This window comes from Oncorhynchus clarkii, chromosome 28, assembly GCF_045791955.1.
Source record: "Oncorhynchus clarkii lewisi isolate Uvic-CL-2024 chromosome 28, UVic_Ocla_1.0, whole genome shotgun sequence".
NCBI classification, from domain to species: Eukaryota; Metazoa; Chordata; class Actinopteri; order Salmoniformes; family Salmonidae; genus Oncorhynchus; species Oncorhynchus clarkii.
Genome location: NC_092174.1, coordinates 46,170,376 through 46,190,373, shown reverse-complemented (window position 1 = coordinate 46,190,373; position 19,998 = coordinate 46,170,376). Strand labels below are relative to the sequence as shown.

General features: G+C 46.0%; 1 protein-coding gene across 1 annotated transcript in view; it reads right to left on the bottom strand.

The window, feature by feature from the left end:
- LOC139387134 (protein APCDD1-like) overlaps positions 1-18,719 on the bottom strand; it is a 44,288-nt gene extending 25,569 nt beyond the window's left edge. The window contains exon 1 of the mRNA XM_071133158.1: positions 18,678-18,719. The gene's annotated coding sequence lies outside the window, so the exon portion shown is untranslated. The remainder of the gene's footprint in view (positions 1-18,677) is intronic.
- Between the last annotated feature and the right edge of the window lie 1,279 nt (positions 18,720-19,998).

Genomic DNA, 19,998 nt, shown 5'->3' with positions numbered 1-19,998 from the left:
GGAGGGGCGGCAGGTAGCCTAGTGGTTAGAGTGGAGGGGCGGGAGGTAGCCTAGTGGTTAGAGTGGCGGGGGGGCAGGTAGCCTAGTGGTTAGAGTGGAGGGTCGGCAGGGTAGCCTAGTGGTTAGAGTGTAGGGTCGGCAGGGTAGCCTAGTGGTTAGAGTGTAGGGTCGGCAGGGTAGCCTAGTGGTTAGAGTGTAGGGTCGGCAGGGTAGCCTAGTGGTTAGAGTGGAGGGGCGGCAGGTAGCCTAGTGGTTAGAGTGGAGGGGCGGCAGGTAGCCTAGTGGTTAGAGTGGCGGGGAGGCAGGTAGCCTAGTAATTAGAGTGGAGGGTCGGCAGGGTAGTCTAGTGGTTAGAGTGGAGGGGAGGCAGGTAGTCTAGTGGTTAGAGTGGAGGGGTGGCAGGTAGTCTAGTGGTTAGAGTGGAGGGGAGGCAGGTAGTCTAGTGGTTAGAGTGGAGGGGAGGCAGGTAGCCTAGTGGTTAGAGCGTAGGGGCGGCAGGTAGCCTAGTGGTTAGAGCGGAGGGGCGGCAGGTAGCCTAGTGGTTAGAGCGGAGGGGCGGCAGGTAGCCTAGTGGTTAGAGCGTAGGGTCGGCAGGGTAGCCTAGTGGTTAGAGTGTAGGGTCGGCAGGGTAGCCTAGTGGTTGGAGTGTAGGGTCGGCAGGTAGTCTAGTGGTTAGAGCGTAGGGGAGGCGACAGGTAGCCTAGTGGTTAGAGTATAGATGGGGCAGGTAGCCTAGTGGTTAGAGCGTAGGGGCGGCAGGTAGCCTAGTGGTTAGAGCGGAGGGGCGGCAGGTAGCCTAGTGGTTAGAGCGGAGGGGCGGCAGGTAGCATAGTGGTTAGAGCGGAGGGGCGGCAGGTAGCCTAGTGGTTAGAGCGGAGGAGCGGCAGGTAGCCTAGTGGTTAGAGCGGAGGGGCGGCAGGTCTCCTAGTGGTTAGAGCGGAGGGGCGGCAGGTAGCCTAGTGGTTAGAGCGTAGGGGCGGCAGGTAGCCTAGTGGTTAGAGCGTAGGGGCGGCAGGTAGCCTAGTGGTTAGAGCGGAGGCGCGGCAGGTAGCCTAGTGGTTAGAGCGTAGGGGCGGCAGGTAGCCTAGTGGTTAGAGCGGAGGGGGGGCAGGTAGCCTAGTGGTTAGAGCGTAGGGGCGGCAGGTAGCCTAGTGGTTAGAGCGGAGGCGCGGCAGGTAGCCTAGTGGTTAGAGCGTAGGGGCGGCAGGTAGCCTAGTGGTTAGAGCGGAGGGGGGGCAGGTAGCCTAGTGGTTAGAGCGGAGGGGCGGCAGGTAGCCTAGTGGTTAGAGCGGAGGGGGGGCAGGTAGCCTAGTGGTTAGAGCTGAGGGGCGGCAGGGTAGCCTAGTGGTTAGAGCGTAGGGGCGGCAGGTAGCCTAGTGGTTAGAGCGTAGGGGCGGCAGGTAGCCTAGTGGTTAGAGCGGAGGCGCGGCAGGTAGCCTAGTGGTTAGAGCGTAGGGGCGGCAGGTAGCCTAGTGGTTAGAGCGGAGGGGGGTTAGGTAGCCTAGTGGTTAGAGCTGAGGGGCGGCAGGGTAGCCTAGTGGTTAGAGCGGAGGGGCGGCAGGTAGCCTAGTGGTTAGAGCGGAGGGGCGGCAGGGTAGCCTAGTGGTTAGAGGGGAGGGGCGGCAGGGTAGCCTAGTGGTTAGAGTGTAGGGGGGGCAGGGTAGCCTAGTGGTTAGAGCATTAGACTAGTAACCGAAAGGTTGCAAGTTCAAACCCCCGAGCTGACAAGGTACAAATCTGTCATTCTGCCCCTGAACAAGGCAGTGAACCCACTGTTCCTAGGCGGTCATTGTAAAGAAGAATGTGTTCTTCACTGACTTGCCTAGTTAAATAAAGGTCAAATACATTTTTTAAAAGTACTGAAAAAAACACAAGGTAGAACAAAAGGACACAATAAGTGTGTGAGCGTTTATGCCTCCTCCTTTCAGAGGAACGGCCCTGAACAGAATTGTGTTCGGACTTGGGATACCAGAAAACACCGGGCGGTGTGTGTCTGAGTTAGTCTGGGGAGACCTGGAGAGATGTGTTACATTCGTAAAGTATTCAGACCCGATTACTTTTTACACATTTTATGTTACAGCCTTATTCTAAAATTGATTGAATTGTGTTTTTTCCCGCCTCATCAATCTACACAGAATACCCCGTAATGGCATCACAATACCCCGTAATGGCATCACAATACCCCGTAATGGCATCACAATACCCCATAATGACATCACAATACCCCATAATGACATCACAATACCCCATAATGACAAAGCAAAAACAGGTTTTTAGAATTTTGGGCTCATTTATTCATAATAATAAAACATATCACATTTACATAAAATGTGGAAAAAGAAAAGGGGTCTGAATACTTTCTGAAAGTAAACACTTTCTTGTCCAGAAATCCGTTAGTCGGAATTACTGCATGTTGAAAAACAGCTTTACTGGCATGTGAATGAATGTGAGGTGAACTGTTAAGGTCTACAGTACAAACGCCTGACACACATATGTACACACACACACACACACACACACACACACACACACACACACACACACACACACACACACACACACACACACACACACACACACACACACACACACACCTCCATCAAAGATTCAGATAAGGTATTCAATGGGGTTTCCTCTCAATGACAAGAGGATGGAAACACAGGGCTCAGGAGACCATCAGATTCTGAGGTAAAACAGACATCCTTCTACTACAGCCAAACCTGGGAGGAACAACCTTATCGTATGTATGCACGCGCACACACACACACACACACACCACACAGACGCACACACACACACCACACAGACACACGCTACAGCCAAACCTGGGAGGAACAACCTTATCGTACGTACGCACGCGCACACACACACCACACAGACGCACACACACACACCACACAGACGCACACACACACACACCACACAGACACACGCTACAGCCAAACCTGGGAGGATGGAGTCCTATGAATCAGGTATGGTGGATTACAGATTACAGTACAGCTGATCTGGAGAAGGAGGAAACCGCTCTGGTCTGGCCTTGGTCGAAGGTAGTGCACTATGTAGGGAATAGGCTGCCATTGGGGACACAGCCCTTATCTGGATCAGGAGGAATCTGCTGGGATGTTATGCAAATAGAGACTGAATCAGAGGAACACTTTCCTAGGATGGGGACCTACTGTAGAATGGGGATCTACTGTAGAATGGGGATTACCGTATAATGGGGACCTACTGTAGAATGGGACCTACTGTTGAATGGGGACTACCGTATAATGGGGACCTACTGTAGAATGGGGACCTACTGTAGAATGGGGATTACTGTAGAATGGGACCTACTGTAGAATGGGGACCTACTGTAGAATGGGGATCTACTGTAGAATGGGTATTACTGTAGAATGGGACCTACTGTAGAATGGGGACCTACTGTAGAATGGGGACCTACTGTAGAATGGGGATTACTGTAGAATGGGACCTACTGTAGAATGGAACCTACTGTATAATCGGACCTACTGTATAATGGGACCTACTGTAGAATGGAACCTACTGTAGAATGGAATCTACTGTAGAATGGGGACCTACTGTAGAATGGAATCTACTGTAGAATGGGGACTACTGTAGAATGGGGGACATACTGTAGAATGGGGACCTACTGTAGAAGGTGGACTACTGTATAATGGGATCTACTGTAGAATGGAACCTACTGTAGAATGGAATCTACAGTAGAATGGGGACCTACTGTAGAATGGAATCTACTGTAGATTGGGGATTACTGTAAAATGGGGACCTACTGTAGAATGGGACCTTTGTGGAATGGGATCTACTGTAGAATGGGGCCTACCATAGAATGGGGATTACTGTAGAATGGGACCTACTGTAGAATGGGGACCTACTGTAGAATGGGGATTACTGTAGAATGGGACCTACTGTAGAATGGAACCTACTGTATAATCGGACCTACTGTATAATGGGGACCTACTGTAGAATGAGGATTACCGTATAATGGGGACCTACTGTAGAATGGGACCTACTGTTGAATGGGGACTACCGTATAATGGGGACCTACTGTAGAATGGGGACCTACTGTAGAATGGGGATTACTGTAGAATGGGACCTACTGTAGAATGGGGACCTACTGTAGAATGGGGATCTACTGTAGAATGGGTATTACTGTAGAATGGGACCTACTGTAGAATGGGGACCTACTGTAGAATGGGGACCTACTGTAGAATGGGGACCTACTGTAGAATGGGGATTACTGTAGAATGGGACCTACTGTAGAATGGAACCTACTGTATAATCGGACCTACTGTATAATGGGACCTACTGTAGAATGGAACCTACTGTAGAATGGAATCTACTGTAGAATGTGGACCTACTGTAGAATGGAATCTACTGTAGAATGGGGACTACTGTAGAATGGGGGACATACTGTAGAATGGGGACCTACTGTAGAAGGTGGACTACTGTATAATGGGATCTACTGTAGAATGGAACCTACTGTAGAATGGAACCTACAGTAGAATGGGGACCTACTGTAGAATGGAATCTACTGTAGATTGGGGATTACTGTAAAATGGGGACCTACTGTAGAATGGGACCTTTGTGGAATGGGATCTACTGTAGAATGGGGCCTACCATAGAATGGGGATTACTGTAGAATGGGGACCTACTGTAGAATGGGGACTACCGTAGAATGGGGACTACCGTAGAATGGGAACCTACTGTAGAATGGGGATTACTGTAGAATGGGGACCTACTGTAGAATGGGGACTACTGTAGAAGGTGGACTACTGTAGAATGGGACCTACTGTAGAATGGGGATTACTGTAGAATGGGGACTACTGTAGAATGGGGGACATACTGTAGAATGGGGACCTACTGTAGAAGGTGGACTACTGTATAATGGGATCTACTGTAGAATGGAACCTACTGTAGAATGGAACCTACAGTAGAATGGGGACCTACTGTAGAATGGAATCTACTGTAGATTGGGGATTACTGTAAAATGGGGACCTACTGTAGAATGGGACCTTTGTGGAATGGGATCTACTGTAGAATGGGGCCTACCATAGAATGGGGATTACTGTAGAATGGGGACCTACTGTAGAATGGGGACTACCGTAGAATGGGGACTACCGTAGAATGGGAACCTACTGTAGAATGGGGATTACTGTAGAATGGGGACCTACTGTAGAATGGGGACTACTGTAGAAGGTGGACTACTGTAGAATGGGACCTACTGTAGAATGGGGATTACTGTAGAATGGGGACCTACTGTAGAATGGGGACTACTGTAGAATGGGGACTACTGTATAATGGGGACGTACTGTAGAATGGGGACCTACTGTAGAATGGGGACTTCCGTAGAATGGGGATTACTGTAAAATGGGGACCTACTGTAGAATGGGACCTTCGTGGAATGGGATCTACTGAAGAATGGAGCCTACCATAGAATGGGGATTACTGTAAAATGGGGACCTACTGTAGAATGGGGACTACCGTAGAATGGGGATTACCATATAATGGGGACCTACTGTAAAATGGAACCTACTGTAGAATGGGGACTACAGTAGACGGGGACCTACCGTAGAATGGGACCTACTGTATAATGGGACCTACTGTAGAATGGGACCTACTCTATAACGTGACCTACTGTTGAAGGTGGACTACTGTAGAATGGAACCTACTGTAGAATGGGACCCAATAAAAGGATCATAGAATGAATCTAGAGCTGAAAGCATAAGCTACAGCTAGCTAAAACTTCTTATGGCTGGGAGGCGCTGTTTCCACGTTCGGATGAAAAGCGTGCCCAGAGTAAACTGCCTGCTACTCAGGCCCAGAAGGTAAGATATGCATATTATTAGTAAATGTGGATAGAAAACACTCTGAAGTTTCTAAAACTGTTGGAATGATGTCTGTGAGTATAACAGAACTCATATGGCAGGCAAAAACCTGAGAAAAATCCAACCAGGAAGTGGGAAATCTGAGGTTTGTAGTTTTTCAAGTGATTGCCTATCCAATATACAGTATACATTTGGTCCGATTGCACTTCCTAAGGCTTCCACTAGATGACAATAGTCTTTAGAACGTTGTTTCAGGCTTCAACTGTGAAGGGGCAGCGAATAAGAGCTGTTTCAACCAGTCAGTGGTCTGGCTGAAACTTTTAAACTCGGACAAAACAGAGATGCTTGTTCTAGGTCCCAAGAAACAAAGAGATCTTCTGTTGAATCTGACAATTAATCTTAATGGTTGTACAGTTGTCTCAAATAAAACTGTGAAGGACCTCTGCGTTACTCTGGACCCCGATCTCTCTTTTGAAGAACATATCAAGACCATTTCAAGGACAGCTTTTTTCCGTCTACGTAACATTGCAAAAATCAGAAACTTTCTGTCCAAAAATGATGCAGAAACATTAATCCATGCTTTTGTCACTTCTAGGTTAGACTACTGCAATGCTCTACTTTCCGGCTACCCGGATAAAGCACTAAATAAACTTCAGTTAGTGCTAAATACGGCTGCTAAAATCCTGACTAGAACCAAAATATTTGATCATAATACTCCAGTGCTAGCCTCCCTACACTGGCTTCCTGTCAAGGCAAGGGCTGATTTCAAGTTTTTACTGCTAACCTACAAAGCATTACATGGGCTTGCTCCTACCTATCTCTCTGATTTGGTCCTGCCGTACATACCTACATGTACGCTACGGTCACAAGACGCAGGCCTCCTAATTGTCCCTAGAATTTCTAAGCAAACAAGGCTTTCTCCAATAGAGCTCCATTTTTATGGAATGGTCTGCCTTCCCATGATAGAGACGCAAACTCGGTCTCAACCTTTAAGTCTTTACTGAAGACTCATCTCTTCAGTGGGTCATATGATTGAGTGTAGTCTGGCCCAGGAGTGGGTAGGTGAACGGAAAGGCTCTGGAGCAACAAACCGCCCTTGCTGTCTCTGCCTGGCCAGTTCCCCTCTTTCCACTGAGATTCTCTGCCTCTAACCCCATTACAGGGGCTGAGTCACTGGCTTACTGGGGCTCTTTCATACCGTCCCTAGGAGGGGTGCGTCACTTGAGTGGGTTGAGTCACTGATGTGATCTTCCTGTCTGGGTTGGCGCCCCCCCCTTGGGTTGTGCCGTGGCAGAGATCTTTGTGGGCTATACTCGGCCTTGTCTCAGGATGGTAAGTTGGTGGTTGAAGATATCCCTCTAGTGGTGTGGGGGCTGTGCTTTAGCAAAGTGGGTGGGGTTATATCCTTCCTGTTTGGCCCTGTCCGGGGGTTGTCCTCGGATGGGGCCACAGTGTCTCCTGACCCCTCCTGTCTCAGCCTCCAGTATTTATGCTGCAGTAGTTTTGGTGTCGGGGGGCTAGAATCAGTTTGTTATATCTGGAGTACTTCTCCTGTCCTATTCGGTTTCCTGTGTGAATTTAAGTGTGCTCTCTCTAATTCTCTCTTTCTCTCTTTCTTTCTCTCTCTCGGAGGACCTGAGCCCTAGGACCATGCCTCAGGACTACCTGACATGATGACTCCTTGCTGTCCCCAGTCCACCTGGCCGTGCTGCTGCTCCAGTTTCAACTGTTCTCCCTTATTATTATTTGACCATGCTGGTCATTTATGAACATTTGAACATCTTGGCCATGTTCTGTTATAATCTCCACCCGGCACAGCCAGAAGAGGACTGGCCACGCCACATAGCCTGGTTCCTCTCTAGGTTTCTTCCTAGGTTTTGGCCTTTCTAGGGAGTTTTTCCTAGCCACCGTGCTTCTACACCTGTATTGCTTGCTGTTTGGGGTTTTAGGCTGGGTTTCTGTACAGCACTTTGAGATATCAGCTGATGTACGAAGGGCTTTATAAATACATTGGATTTGATGTCATTTGAAAGCCTTTAGTTTAGTTACGTGCACAGCCGTGAGCACGAACTCTGTTCCTTTTCATTTCTAAAGACAAAGGAATTGTCCGGTTGAAACATTATTGAAGATTCATGATAAAAACATCCTAAAGATATATTCTATACATTGTTTGACATGATTCTATGAACTGTAATAGAACTTTCTTTTTAAACTTTTCGTCTGGACCTAGTGCTCGCGCGTTGTGCATTTGGATTACTGGACTAAACGCGCAAACGAAAAGGAGGTATTTGGACATTAATGATGGACTTTATCGAACAAAACAAACATTTATTGTGGAACTGGGATTCCTGGGAGTGCATTCTGATGAAGATCATCTAAGGTAAGTGAATATTTATAATGCTATTTCTGACTTTTGTTGACTCCACAACTTGGCGGGTATCTGTATGGTGGCTGAGCGTTGTACTCAGATTATCGCATGGTGTGCTTTTGCCGTAAAGCTTTTTTTAAAATCTGACACAGCGGTTGCATTAACTTCTTACGGCTGAAATCCCGTTAACGGGATCGATTTTACATCAGCCAGTGAAAGTGCAGGGTCCCAAATTCAAACAGTAATCTCATAATTAAAATTCCTCAAACATACAAGTGTTATACACCATTTTAAAGATAAACTTGTTGTTAATCCCACCATAGTGTCCGATCTCAAAAAAGCTTTACGACGAAAGTATACTATGTGATTATGTTAGGTCAGCGCCTAGTCACAAAAAAACTGCCATTTTCCAGCCAAAGAGATGAGTCACAAAAAAGCAGAAATAGAGATAAAAGTAATCACTAACCTTTGATGATCTTCATCAAATGACACTCATAGGACTTCATGTTACACAATACATGTATGTTTTGTTCGATAAAGTTCATATTTATATCCAAAAATCACAGTTTACATTGGCGCGTTACGTTTTGCCTCCAACACATCCGGTGATTTTGCAGAGCCACATCAATTTACAGGAATACTCATCATAAACGTTGATAAAAGATACAAGTGTATAGAATTAAAGCTATACTTCTCCTTAAACAGAAGGAAACGGAACGAAACTGGGATAAACATACCTGAATTTGTCCAATAGAAACTCTTGTTTGCAACTGTTGGACTAATGATTACACCCTAGATCAGCTAGATGCAGGCAAGATTGTGCAAGGTGGTATTGAATGTGTCAATGTCTGTCACCTTGATGACTCAAATTTCTCTCAACCATTCGTTGGCTAGGTTGTAGCAACCTAACGATGGGTATAGAGGAACATTTGAGTATCATGTAGTAGCCTAAACCTATCGCTGTTACATTGAACTGGGTGAATGGAATATGAATGACAGTCATCCAATATGTTGTAATAGAAGTAAGGCCATGCTCCTAAAAAACATAATCGTCCTCCCTCATCTTAAACGGCACCAACCACCATTGACTTATATGTATATACGCTGTATATAGGTTACCTAACTTCACTGAATTCACTCGATCAGTTTGTACAATACAGGCCAATGTTTTTTTTCTTCTTCTGTGATCGAATTAGCATTATATCAGCCCCTTTTCAATGCAACAAACCAACAACAACAAAAAACATCTTATTTTGCAAGATGTGATGATTTTGTTTTGTTGTAGGCAGAGTCAGAGAGAAACGGAGTAGAATTCTATTGGCGGGCCGGAGTAGCCCACGAGTCTTTCAATCATCTGCAAGTGAATTGCGCTTTTCAGATCACTTCAGATCAGAGTGTGAACATTTGTTGATATTCTTTGCTAGTTAGTGAGTTATTAGCCCAGTTATAGATAAGTATAGGTCCGAAATGGGGAGTTACTGCTGCCTACAAGAGCACAAAAACGTGTAGACTACTTTTCAAACTGCCTTTGAAAAGTCAGTTAGGTAAACAGCTTATGTTAATTTAATAAAAGGGGCAGTGTTGTATTTTGAGACAGGCTTGAACATGTAAATAAGTCAACATTGTCTAATTCTCTGTTAATTAATTTCATTTTGTAAAGTGGTTTCATGCATCATTTCTTGCATCAAACACTTTCACACCAAGGGGGAACACTTTCACACCAAGGGGGAACACTTTCACACCAATGGGGGAAAACACTTTCACACCAAGGGGGGAAAACACTTTCACACCAAGGGGGGAAACACTTTCACACCAAGGGGGAAAACACTTTCACACCAAGGGGGGACACTTTCACACCAAGGGGGAACACTTTCACACCAAGGGGGGAACACTTTCACAACAAGGGGGGAATACACTTTCACACCAAGGGGGAAAACACTTTCACACCAAGGGGGGAACACTTTCACACCAAGGGGGGAACACTTTCACACCAAGGGGGAAACACATTCACACCAAGGGGGAACACTTTCACACCAAGGGGGAACACTTTCACACCAAGGGGGGAACACTTTCACACCAAGGGGGGAAACACATTCACACCAAGGGGGAACACTTTCACACCAAGGGGGGAACACCTTCACACCAAGGGGGAAAACACTTTCACACCAAGGGGGAACACTTTCACACCAAGGGGGAACACTTTCACACCAAGGGGGAACACTTTCACACCAAGGGGGAAAACACATTCACACCAAGGGGGGACACATTCACACCAAGGGGGGACACATTCACACCAAGGGGGGACACTTTCACACCAAGGGGAGAAACACTTTCACACCAAGGGGGAACACTTTCACACCAAGGGGGAAAACACATTCACACCAAGGGGGAAAACACATTCACACCAAGGGGGAAAACACATTCACACCAAGGGGGAACACTTTCACACCAAGGGGGGAAAACACTTTCACACCAAGGGGAGAAACACTTTCACACCAAGGGGGAAACACATTCACACCAAGGGGGAACACTTTCACACCAAGGGGGGAAACACATTCACACCAAGGGGGAACACTTTCACACCAAGGGGGGAAAACACTTTCACACCAAGGGGAGAAACACTTTCACACCAAGGGGAGAAACACTTTCACACCAAGGGGGAAAACACATTCACACCAAGGGGGAACACTTTCACACCAAGGGGGAAAACACTTTCACACCAAGGGGGAAAACACATTCAAATATATAGATATAAAATATCTATTTTTATCAAAACTACACATAATTACAGCAATCTCACCAATGTCCATATTTGTCCTTCTCAGAATGATGTTAGCGCTGTATCTGTGTGTGTGTGTGGGGGGGAGGTTCAAGGTTCATGTTTCTTTCATGTAGAAGTCCATAACCCTTCCTTCATTAGTCCTATATCTAAAGCCACTGCTATCCGAGGCCGAATGGCAGGCTCTTTCCTCTTCCTCCTCCTCCTCTACCAATCATGTCCCATTGGTTTCTATCTAAATCAAAGAGAACCACAGAGCTCCTAGCAGAGATCCAAACCACAGTGAACATTTCCAATTGGCCCACGTAGTTTGGCCCAGCACCACCATTGAGCTAACACAACTGGGACCCCTGCCTGCCTGGCTGGGCTGGAGCTGGAGGACTCCACATCTGTTGTGAACGTTGGCTTTGAGAACTCCTCCTCCTCCTCCGACATCATCAATATATCTAAGACGACGTCGGTTTATATTCTAACCAAATGGATAATGAAGTACCTTGGATTGGACCCTACCTGGCAAACCGCTCCTACCAGGTGACGCGGAGAGGATCTGTGTCTGCTCCTCGTACTCTCGCTACTGGTGTCCCCCAAGGGCTCGGTTCTAAGCCCTCTACTCTCTCTACACCAAGTCACTCAGCTCTGTCATATCCTCACATGGTCTCTCCTATCACTGCTATGAGGATGGACCTCTCCTCTACTGTCTCTACACCAAGTCACTCTGCTCCGTCATATCCTCACACGGTCTCTCCTCTACTCTCTATAGACCAAGTCACTCAGCTCCATCATATCCTCACATGGTCTCTCCTCTACTCTCTCTACACCAAGTCACTCAGCTCTGTCATATCCTCACATGGTCTCTCCTCTACTCTCTATAGACCAAGTCACTCAGCTCCGTCATATCCCCACATGGTCTCTCCTCTACTGTCTCTACACCAAGTCACTCAGCTCCGTCATATCCTCACATGGTCTCTCCTCTACTCTCTCTACACCAAGTCACTCAGCTCCGTCATATCCTCACATGGTCTCTCCTCTACTGTCTCTACACCAAGTCACTCAGCTCCGTCATATCCTCACATGGTCTCTCCTCTACTCTCTATAGACCAAGTCACTCAGCTCCGTCATATCCCCACATGGTCTCTCCTCTACTGTCTCTACACCAAGTCACTCAGCTCCGTCATATCCTCACATGGTCTCTCCTCTACTCTCTCTACACCAAGTTACTCAGCTCCGTCATATCCTCACATGGTCTCTCTACTCTCTCTACACCAAGTTTCTCAGCTCCGTCATATCCTCACATGGTCTCTCCTCTACTCTCTCTACACCAAGTCACTCAGCTCTGTCATATCCCCACATGGTCCCTCCTATCACTGCTATGAGGATGGACCTCTCCTCTTCTCTCTCCTATCACTGCTATGAGGATGGACCTCTCCTCTTCTCTCTCCTATCACTGCTATGAGGATGGACCTCTCCTCTACTGTCTCTACACCAAGTCACTCAGCTCCGTCATATCCTCACATGGTCTCTCCTCTACTCTCTATAGACCAAGTCACTCAGCTCCATCATATCCTCACATGGTCTCTCCTCTACTCTCTCTACACCAAGTCACTCAGCTCTGTCATATCCTCACATGGTCTCTCCTCTACTCTCTATAGACCAAGTCACTCAGCTCCGTCATATCCCCACATGGTCTCTCCTCTACTGTCTCTACACCAAGTCACTCAGCTCCGTCATATCCTCACATGGTCTCTCCTCTACTGTCTCTACACCAAGTCACTCAGCTCCGTCATATCCTCACATGGTCTCTCCTCTACTGTCTCTACACCAAGACACTCAGCTCCGTCATATCCTCACATGGTCTCTCCTCTACTGTCTCTACACCAAGTTACTCAGCTCCGTCATATCCTCACATGGTCTCTCCTCTACTCTCTCTACACCAAGTTTCTCAGCTCCGTCATATCCTCACATGGTCTCTCCTCTACTCTCTCTACACCAAGTCACCCAGCTCTGTCATATCCTCACATGGTCTCTCCTCTACTGTCTCTACACCAAGTTACTCAGCTCCGTCATATCCTCACGTGGTCTCTCTACTCTCTCTACACCAAGTTTCTCAGCTCCGTCATATACTCACATGGTCTCTCCTCTACTCTCTCTACACCAAGTCACTCAGCTCTGTCATATCCCCACATGGTCCCTCCTATCACTGCTATGAGGATGGACCTCTCCTCTTCTCTCTCCTATCACTGCTATGAGGATGGACCTCTCCTCTTCTCTCTCCTATCACTGCTATGAGGATGGACCTCTCCTCTACTCTCTCTACACCAAGTCACTCAGCTCCGTCATATCCTCACATGGTCTCTCCTCTACTCTCTATAGACCAAGTTTCTCAGCTCCGTCATATCCTCACATGGTCTCTCCTCTACTCTCTCTACACCAAGTCACTCAGCTCTGTCATATCCCCACATGGTCCCTCCTATCACTGCTATGAGGATGGACCTCTCCTCTTCTCTCTCCTATCACTGCTATGAGGATGGACCTCTCCTCTACTCTCTCTACACCAAGTCACTCAGCTCTGTCATATCCTCACATGGTCTCTCCTCTACTGTCTCTACACCAAGTCACTCAGCTCCGTCATATCCCCACATGGTCTCTCCTCTACTGTCTCTACACCAAGTCACTCAGCTCCGTCATATCCTCACATGGTCTCTCCTCTACTGTCTCTACACCAAGTCACTCAGCTCCGTCATATCCTCACATGGTCTCTCCTCTACTCTCTATAGACCAAGTCACTCAGCTCCGTCATATCCCCACATGGTCTCTCCTCTACTGTCTCTACACCAAGTCACTCAGCTCCGTCATATCCTCACATGGTCTCTCCTCTACTGTCTCTACACCAAGACACTCAGCTCCGTCATATCCTCACATGGTCTCTCCTCTACTGTCTCTACACCAAGTTACTCAGCTCCGTCATATCCCCACATGGTCTCTCCTCTACTGTCTCTACACCAAGTCACTCAGCTCCGTCATATCCTCACATGGTCTCTCCTCTACTGTCTCTACACCAAGACACTCAGCTCCGTCATATCCTCACATGGTCTCTCCTCTACTGTCTCTACACCAAGTTACTCAGCTCCGTCATATCCTCACATGGTCTCTCCTCTACTCTCTCTACACCAAGTCACTCAGCTCCGTCATATCCTCACATGGTCTCTCCTCTACTGTCTCTACACCAAGTCACTCAGCTCCGTCATATCCTCACATGGTCTCTCCTCTACTCTCTATAGACCAAGTCACTCAGCTCCGTCATATCCCCACATGGTCTCTCCTCTACTGTCTCTACACCAAGTCACTCAGCTCCGTCATATCCTCACATGGTCTCTCCTCTACTGTCTCTACACCAAGACACTCAGCTCCGTCATATCCTCACATGGTCTCTCCTCTACTCTCTCTACACCAAGTCACCCAGCTCTGTCATATCCTCACATGGTCTCTCCTCTACTGTCTCTACACCAAGTTACTCAGCTCCGTCATATCCTCACGTGGTCTCTCTACTCTCTCTACACCAAGTTTCTCAGCTCCGTCATATCCTCACATGGTCTCTCCTCTACTCTCTCTACACCAAGTCACTCAGCTCTGTCATATCCCCACATGGTCCCTCCTATCACTGCTATGAGGATGGACCTCTCCTCTTCTCTCTCCTATCACTGCTATGAGGATGGACCTCTCCTCTTCTCTCTCCTATCACTGCTATGAGGATGGACCTCTCCTCTACTGTCTCTACACCAAGTCACTCAGCTCCGTCATATCCTCACATGGTCTCTCCTCTACTCTCTATAGGCCAAGTCACTCAGCTCCATCATATCCTCACATGGTCTCTCCTCTACTCTCTCTACACCAAGTCACTCAGCTCCGTCATATCCTCACATGGTCTCTCCTCTACTCTCTATAGACCAAGTTTCTCAGCTCCGTCATATCCTCACATGGTCTCTCCTCTACTCTCTCTACACCAAGTCACTCAGCTCTGTCATATCCCCACATGGTCCCTCCTATCACTGCTATGAGGATGGACCTCTCCTCTTCTCTCTCCTATCACTGCTATGAGGATGAACCTCTCCTCTACTCTCTCTACACCAAGTCACTCAGCTCTGTCATATCCTCACATGGTCTCTCCTCTACTGTCTCTACACCAAGTCACTCAGCTCCGTCATATCCTCACATGGTCTCTCCTCTCCTCTCTATAGACCAAGTCACTCAGCTCCGTCATATCCTCACATGGTCTCTCCTCTCCTCTCTATACACCAAGTCACTCAGCTCTGTCATATCCTCACATGGTCTCTCCTCTCTACACCAAGTTACTCAGCTCTGTCATATCCTCACATGATCTCTCCTATCACTGCTATGAGGATGGACCTCTCCTCTCCTCTCTATAGACCAAGTCACTCAGCTCTGTCATATCCTCACATGGTTTCTCGTATTATTACTATGAGGATGAAACTCAGCTACTTCCTCCCGGGGAAGGCCTGCCGCTTAAAGACCACCGAGATCGCGGTTGACAACTCCACAGTGTCGCCCTCCCAGAGTGCAAAGAACCTCGGTGTGACCCTGGACAACACCCTGTCATCAAGGCAGTGACTGCTCCCTACCTCAAACAGGAAGCAGCGCAGGTCCTAATCCAGGCACTTGTCATCTCCCGTCTGTTGGCTGGGCTCCCTGTTTCTGCCATCAAACCCCTTCAACTAATCCAGAACACTGCAACCCGCCTGGTGTTCAAACATTCCCAAGTTCTCTCATGTCACCCCGCCCCTCCTCACACTCCACTGGCTTCTAGTCGAAGCTCACGTCCACTGCAAACAGTATCTTAAATAATCCTCCTCACCTCGACCCCCCCCCCCCCCCCATCAAGTAGCCAAAGTAGACAGTCTGGTTTTGCCGCCTACACTGATCCAGTCTGAGAGCCTGGTTTTACAGCCTACACTGATCCAGTCTGACAGCCTGGTTTTACAGCCTACACTGATCCGGTCTGACAGCCTGGTTTTACAGCTGACACTGATCAGGTCTGACAGCCTGTTTTTTAAGCCTACACTGATCCAGTCTGACAGCCTGGTTTTACAGCCTACACTGATCCAGTCTGACAGCCTGGTTTTACAGCTGACACTGATCCAGTCTGACAGCCTGGTTTTACAGCTGACACTGATCAGGTCTGACAGCCTGGTTTTACAGCTGTAGGGAAAGACTACAATAACGCCCCAGTTAATTGAATGTTAGTTTCTTGCATCTTGCAGCTCGTTTGAAGTCCTGGCCAAGTCTTTGGCTTCATTGTCTGTACTGTCATAACCAGCAGATGGAACTGGTCAGTTCTATTCCAGTAATCTAGTGTGTAGTTGTGTAATGGTGTGTGTGTGTGTGTGTGCAGTGGTGTGTGTGCGCGTAGTGGTGTGTATATGTGTGTGTGTAGTGGTGTGTGTGTGTGGTGGTGTGTGTTTAGTGGTGTGTGTATGTGTGTGTGTGGTGGTGTGTAAATGTGTGTGTTTAGTGGTGTGTGTGTAGTGGTGTGTGTGCAGTGGTGTGGGTGTAGTGGTGTGGGTGTGTGTAGTGGTGTGTGTGGTGGTGTGTGTTTAGTGGTGTGTGTATGTGTGTGTGTGGTGGTGTGTAAATGTGTGTGTTTAGTGGTGTGTGTGCAGTGGTGTGTGTGTGGGTGTGTGTTGTGGTGTGTGTGTGTGTAGTGGGGTGTGTGTAGTGGGGTGTGTGTAGTGGTGTGTGTGTAGTGGTGTGTGTGCAGTGGTGTGTGTGTAGTGGTGTGTGTGTAGTGGTGTGTGGGGGTGTGTGTAGTGGTGTGTGTGTGTATGTGTGTAGTGGTGTGTGTGTAGTGGTGTATGTGTAGTGGTGTGTGGGGGTGTGTGTAGTGGTGTGTGTGTGTGTGTGTGTAGTGGTGTGTAGTGGTGTATGTGTAGTGGTGTGTGGGGGTGTGTGTAGTGGTGTGTGTGTGTGTGTGTGTGTGTGTGTAGTGGTGTGTGTGTGTGTGTATGTGTGTAGTGGTGTGTGTGTGTGTAGTGGTGTGTAGTGGTGTGTGTGTAGTGGTGTATGTGTAGTGGTGTGTGGGGGTGTGTGTAGTGGTGTGTGTGTGTGTGTGTGTGTGTGTGTGTGTGTGTGTGTGTAGTGGTGTGTGTGTGTGTAGTGGTGTGTGTGCAGTGGTGTGTGTGTTGTGGTGTGTGTGTAGTGGTGTATGTGTAGTGGTGTGTGGGGGTGTGTGTAGTGGTGTGTGTGTGTGTGTGTGTGTGTGTGTGTAGTGGTGTGTGTGTGTGTAGTGGTGTGTGTGTGTGTGTGTGTGTGTGTGTGTGTGTGTGTGTGTGTGTGTGTGTAGTGGTGTGTGTGTATGTGTGTAGTGGTGTGTGTGTGTGTGTGTATGTGTATGTGTGTAGTGGTGTGTGTGTGTAGTGGTGTGTGTGTGTGTGTGTGTAGTGGTGTGTGTGTGTGTAGTGGTGTGTGTGTGTAGTGGTGTGTGTGTGTGTAGTGGTGTGAATGAGCCCCAGCAGGAATGTGTACAGTAATCAGGCCCTGATTCATCTGCCCTGTTGCCCATGGCTACGCTATATTACATTCTCTGCCTCAAACATGTCCACCAAGGTGGCCAAACATAAGTCACTACCAAATGCTCTGTTCTCTGTGGGAAGTTCTGGTGACAACTTTTCCACTCATGGGTATTTTTATCCTTATAATATGTCATATTTGGCCTATAGAGTAAAACAAGATGTTGAAAATAGTTTAACTATACGTACATAGTTTGGCCGTATATGGAGGGTCTAGAACCCTCAAACTCAACTCTGGACCTAGAACCCCCCCAGTTCCACTGCTTGTTGTCATTGTTCCCCTCTAATCGGGGACTGCCTTAGACCTGGGACAACAGGTAGGTGTAGATAACTATCAGATAGAACAGAAAACCAGCACCCCCCCCCCCCCCCCCCCCCCCGGAACGTGTAGGGTAAGAGTTGAATAGCACTGGTCTATAACGTCTAGTAATTACAGTAGTGGGAAACCAGATGTATCAACTGCACACGATTATATTCCTAAAGCGTATTTCATATTAACTCGAATTAAAAGGACTATTCAATTTTTTTAAAAAGGATAAATTATAGTCACTTCAAAAGCATGATTAGACAAGGAACCACATGAATAGTATTTCAGTAAACATATATATTTAACGTCTTACCGAAAAGTGTCATGAGCAGTAATACTATGGAAGGCTCCATTCCGTCAAGACTTCAGACAGCGATGAGGTTTTTTTTGTTTCTCTGAAGATTTGTTATTCCTTTATCTGCGGCGCGTCTTTAGTCAAATCCGTGACGGATTTCTATCACCATAGTTTCGGCTCAGTGATAGCCGTCCAAAACATCAGACGAAATAGCGGTGTGTGTGTGTGTGTGTCTGTGGAAGATATCGATTTGAATGTATTCAAACTCAATTTTCGTCACCGCAAAGAATAATTAAATTTACTTAGTATGCTTCAAAGCAGCGAACGACGTTTCCTCTCGAGCCAATCCGAAGTTGAAGTGCGTCTTGTCTTCTATTCTAACAGAAGAAATGTCGGCTTCAGAAATTGCCTTTCCGTGTCTCTCCAAAACGACATAGAACATCCCGCGAATGAATAAAATAGCGTATTGATGAGCATGCTCTTTCCTGTACTACACAAGAATCCTACCTGTATTCTGTCAGAGTTTAATTCATTATGATCTGAACCCCGTGTGTCCTCGAATAGAGAGCGGGAGTAAACTCCACTCCTCCTTCCGGATGAGTTTGTATTGGGGGGGCGTGGAGTGTGTAGCCATGTAGCCTGGTCACTAAGGTACTGTAAACTCCCCACCTCCATCCGATGAGTTTGTATTGGGGGATGGCACATACAACTGAAAAATAAGTATATTTCATAGATAAATGGACTCTGTTTGTTTTGGGATTATTATTATTATTATTATCATTATTATTATTATTATTATCATCATTATTATCATTATTATTATTATTATCATTATTATCATTATTATCATTATTATTATTATTATCATTATTATTATTATTAGCATTATTATTGTTATCATTATTATTATTATTATCATTATTACTATTATCATTATTATTAGTATTATCATTATTACTATTATCATTATTATCATTATTATCATTATTAGTATTATTGTTATTATTATGATCATGATCATGATCATTATTATTATTATTATCATTATTACTATTATCATTCTTCTTATTATTATTATCATTATTATTATCATTATTATTATTATTATCATTATTATTATTATTATTATTATTATCATTATTATTATTATTATCATTATTATTATTATTATTATCATTATTATTATCATTATTATTATTATTATCATTATTATCATTATTATTATTATTATCATTATTATTATTATCATTGATATTATTATTATTATTATTATCATTATTATCATTATTATTATTATTATTTTTATTCGTTCTTACAACGAAAAGGGAAATGATAGTCAGACGTATTCAAATTGGGTTGAATCAAAGAGTTGCCAAACTAGCCAACATAATAACAATATTTTATTAATGTTATGTTTATTCATGTTTATTCATTTGTTAATAATTATATATATTTATTATTAGTTTATTGTGATGTTTATTTCCTCTGTTTTAGAGGGTATTGATGTATATTATATTCTATATTTGACCATTTCCAAATCATTGCCTCCTCCTCTAGTCTGTACTTGTGTCTGGAGGGGAGAGTTGTGAAGTGATTTTCTGTTCAACACCCGCATAACGCACGCACATACATACATACACAGACAGACAGACAGACAGACAGACAGACAGACAGACACACACATACATACATACATACATACATACATACACAGACACACACACCCACCCACACATACATACACACATACATGCCCACCCGCACATACACTAGCATCAAGGCTTTGGTGGTTTGACCTCTTGCTTATTTGAACTGTTGGCTTTGACAT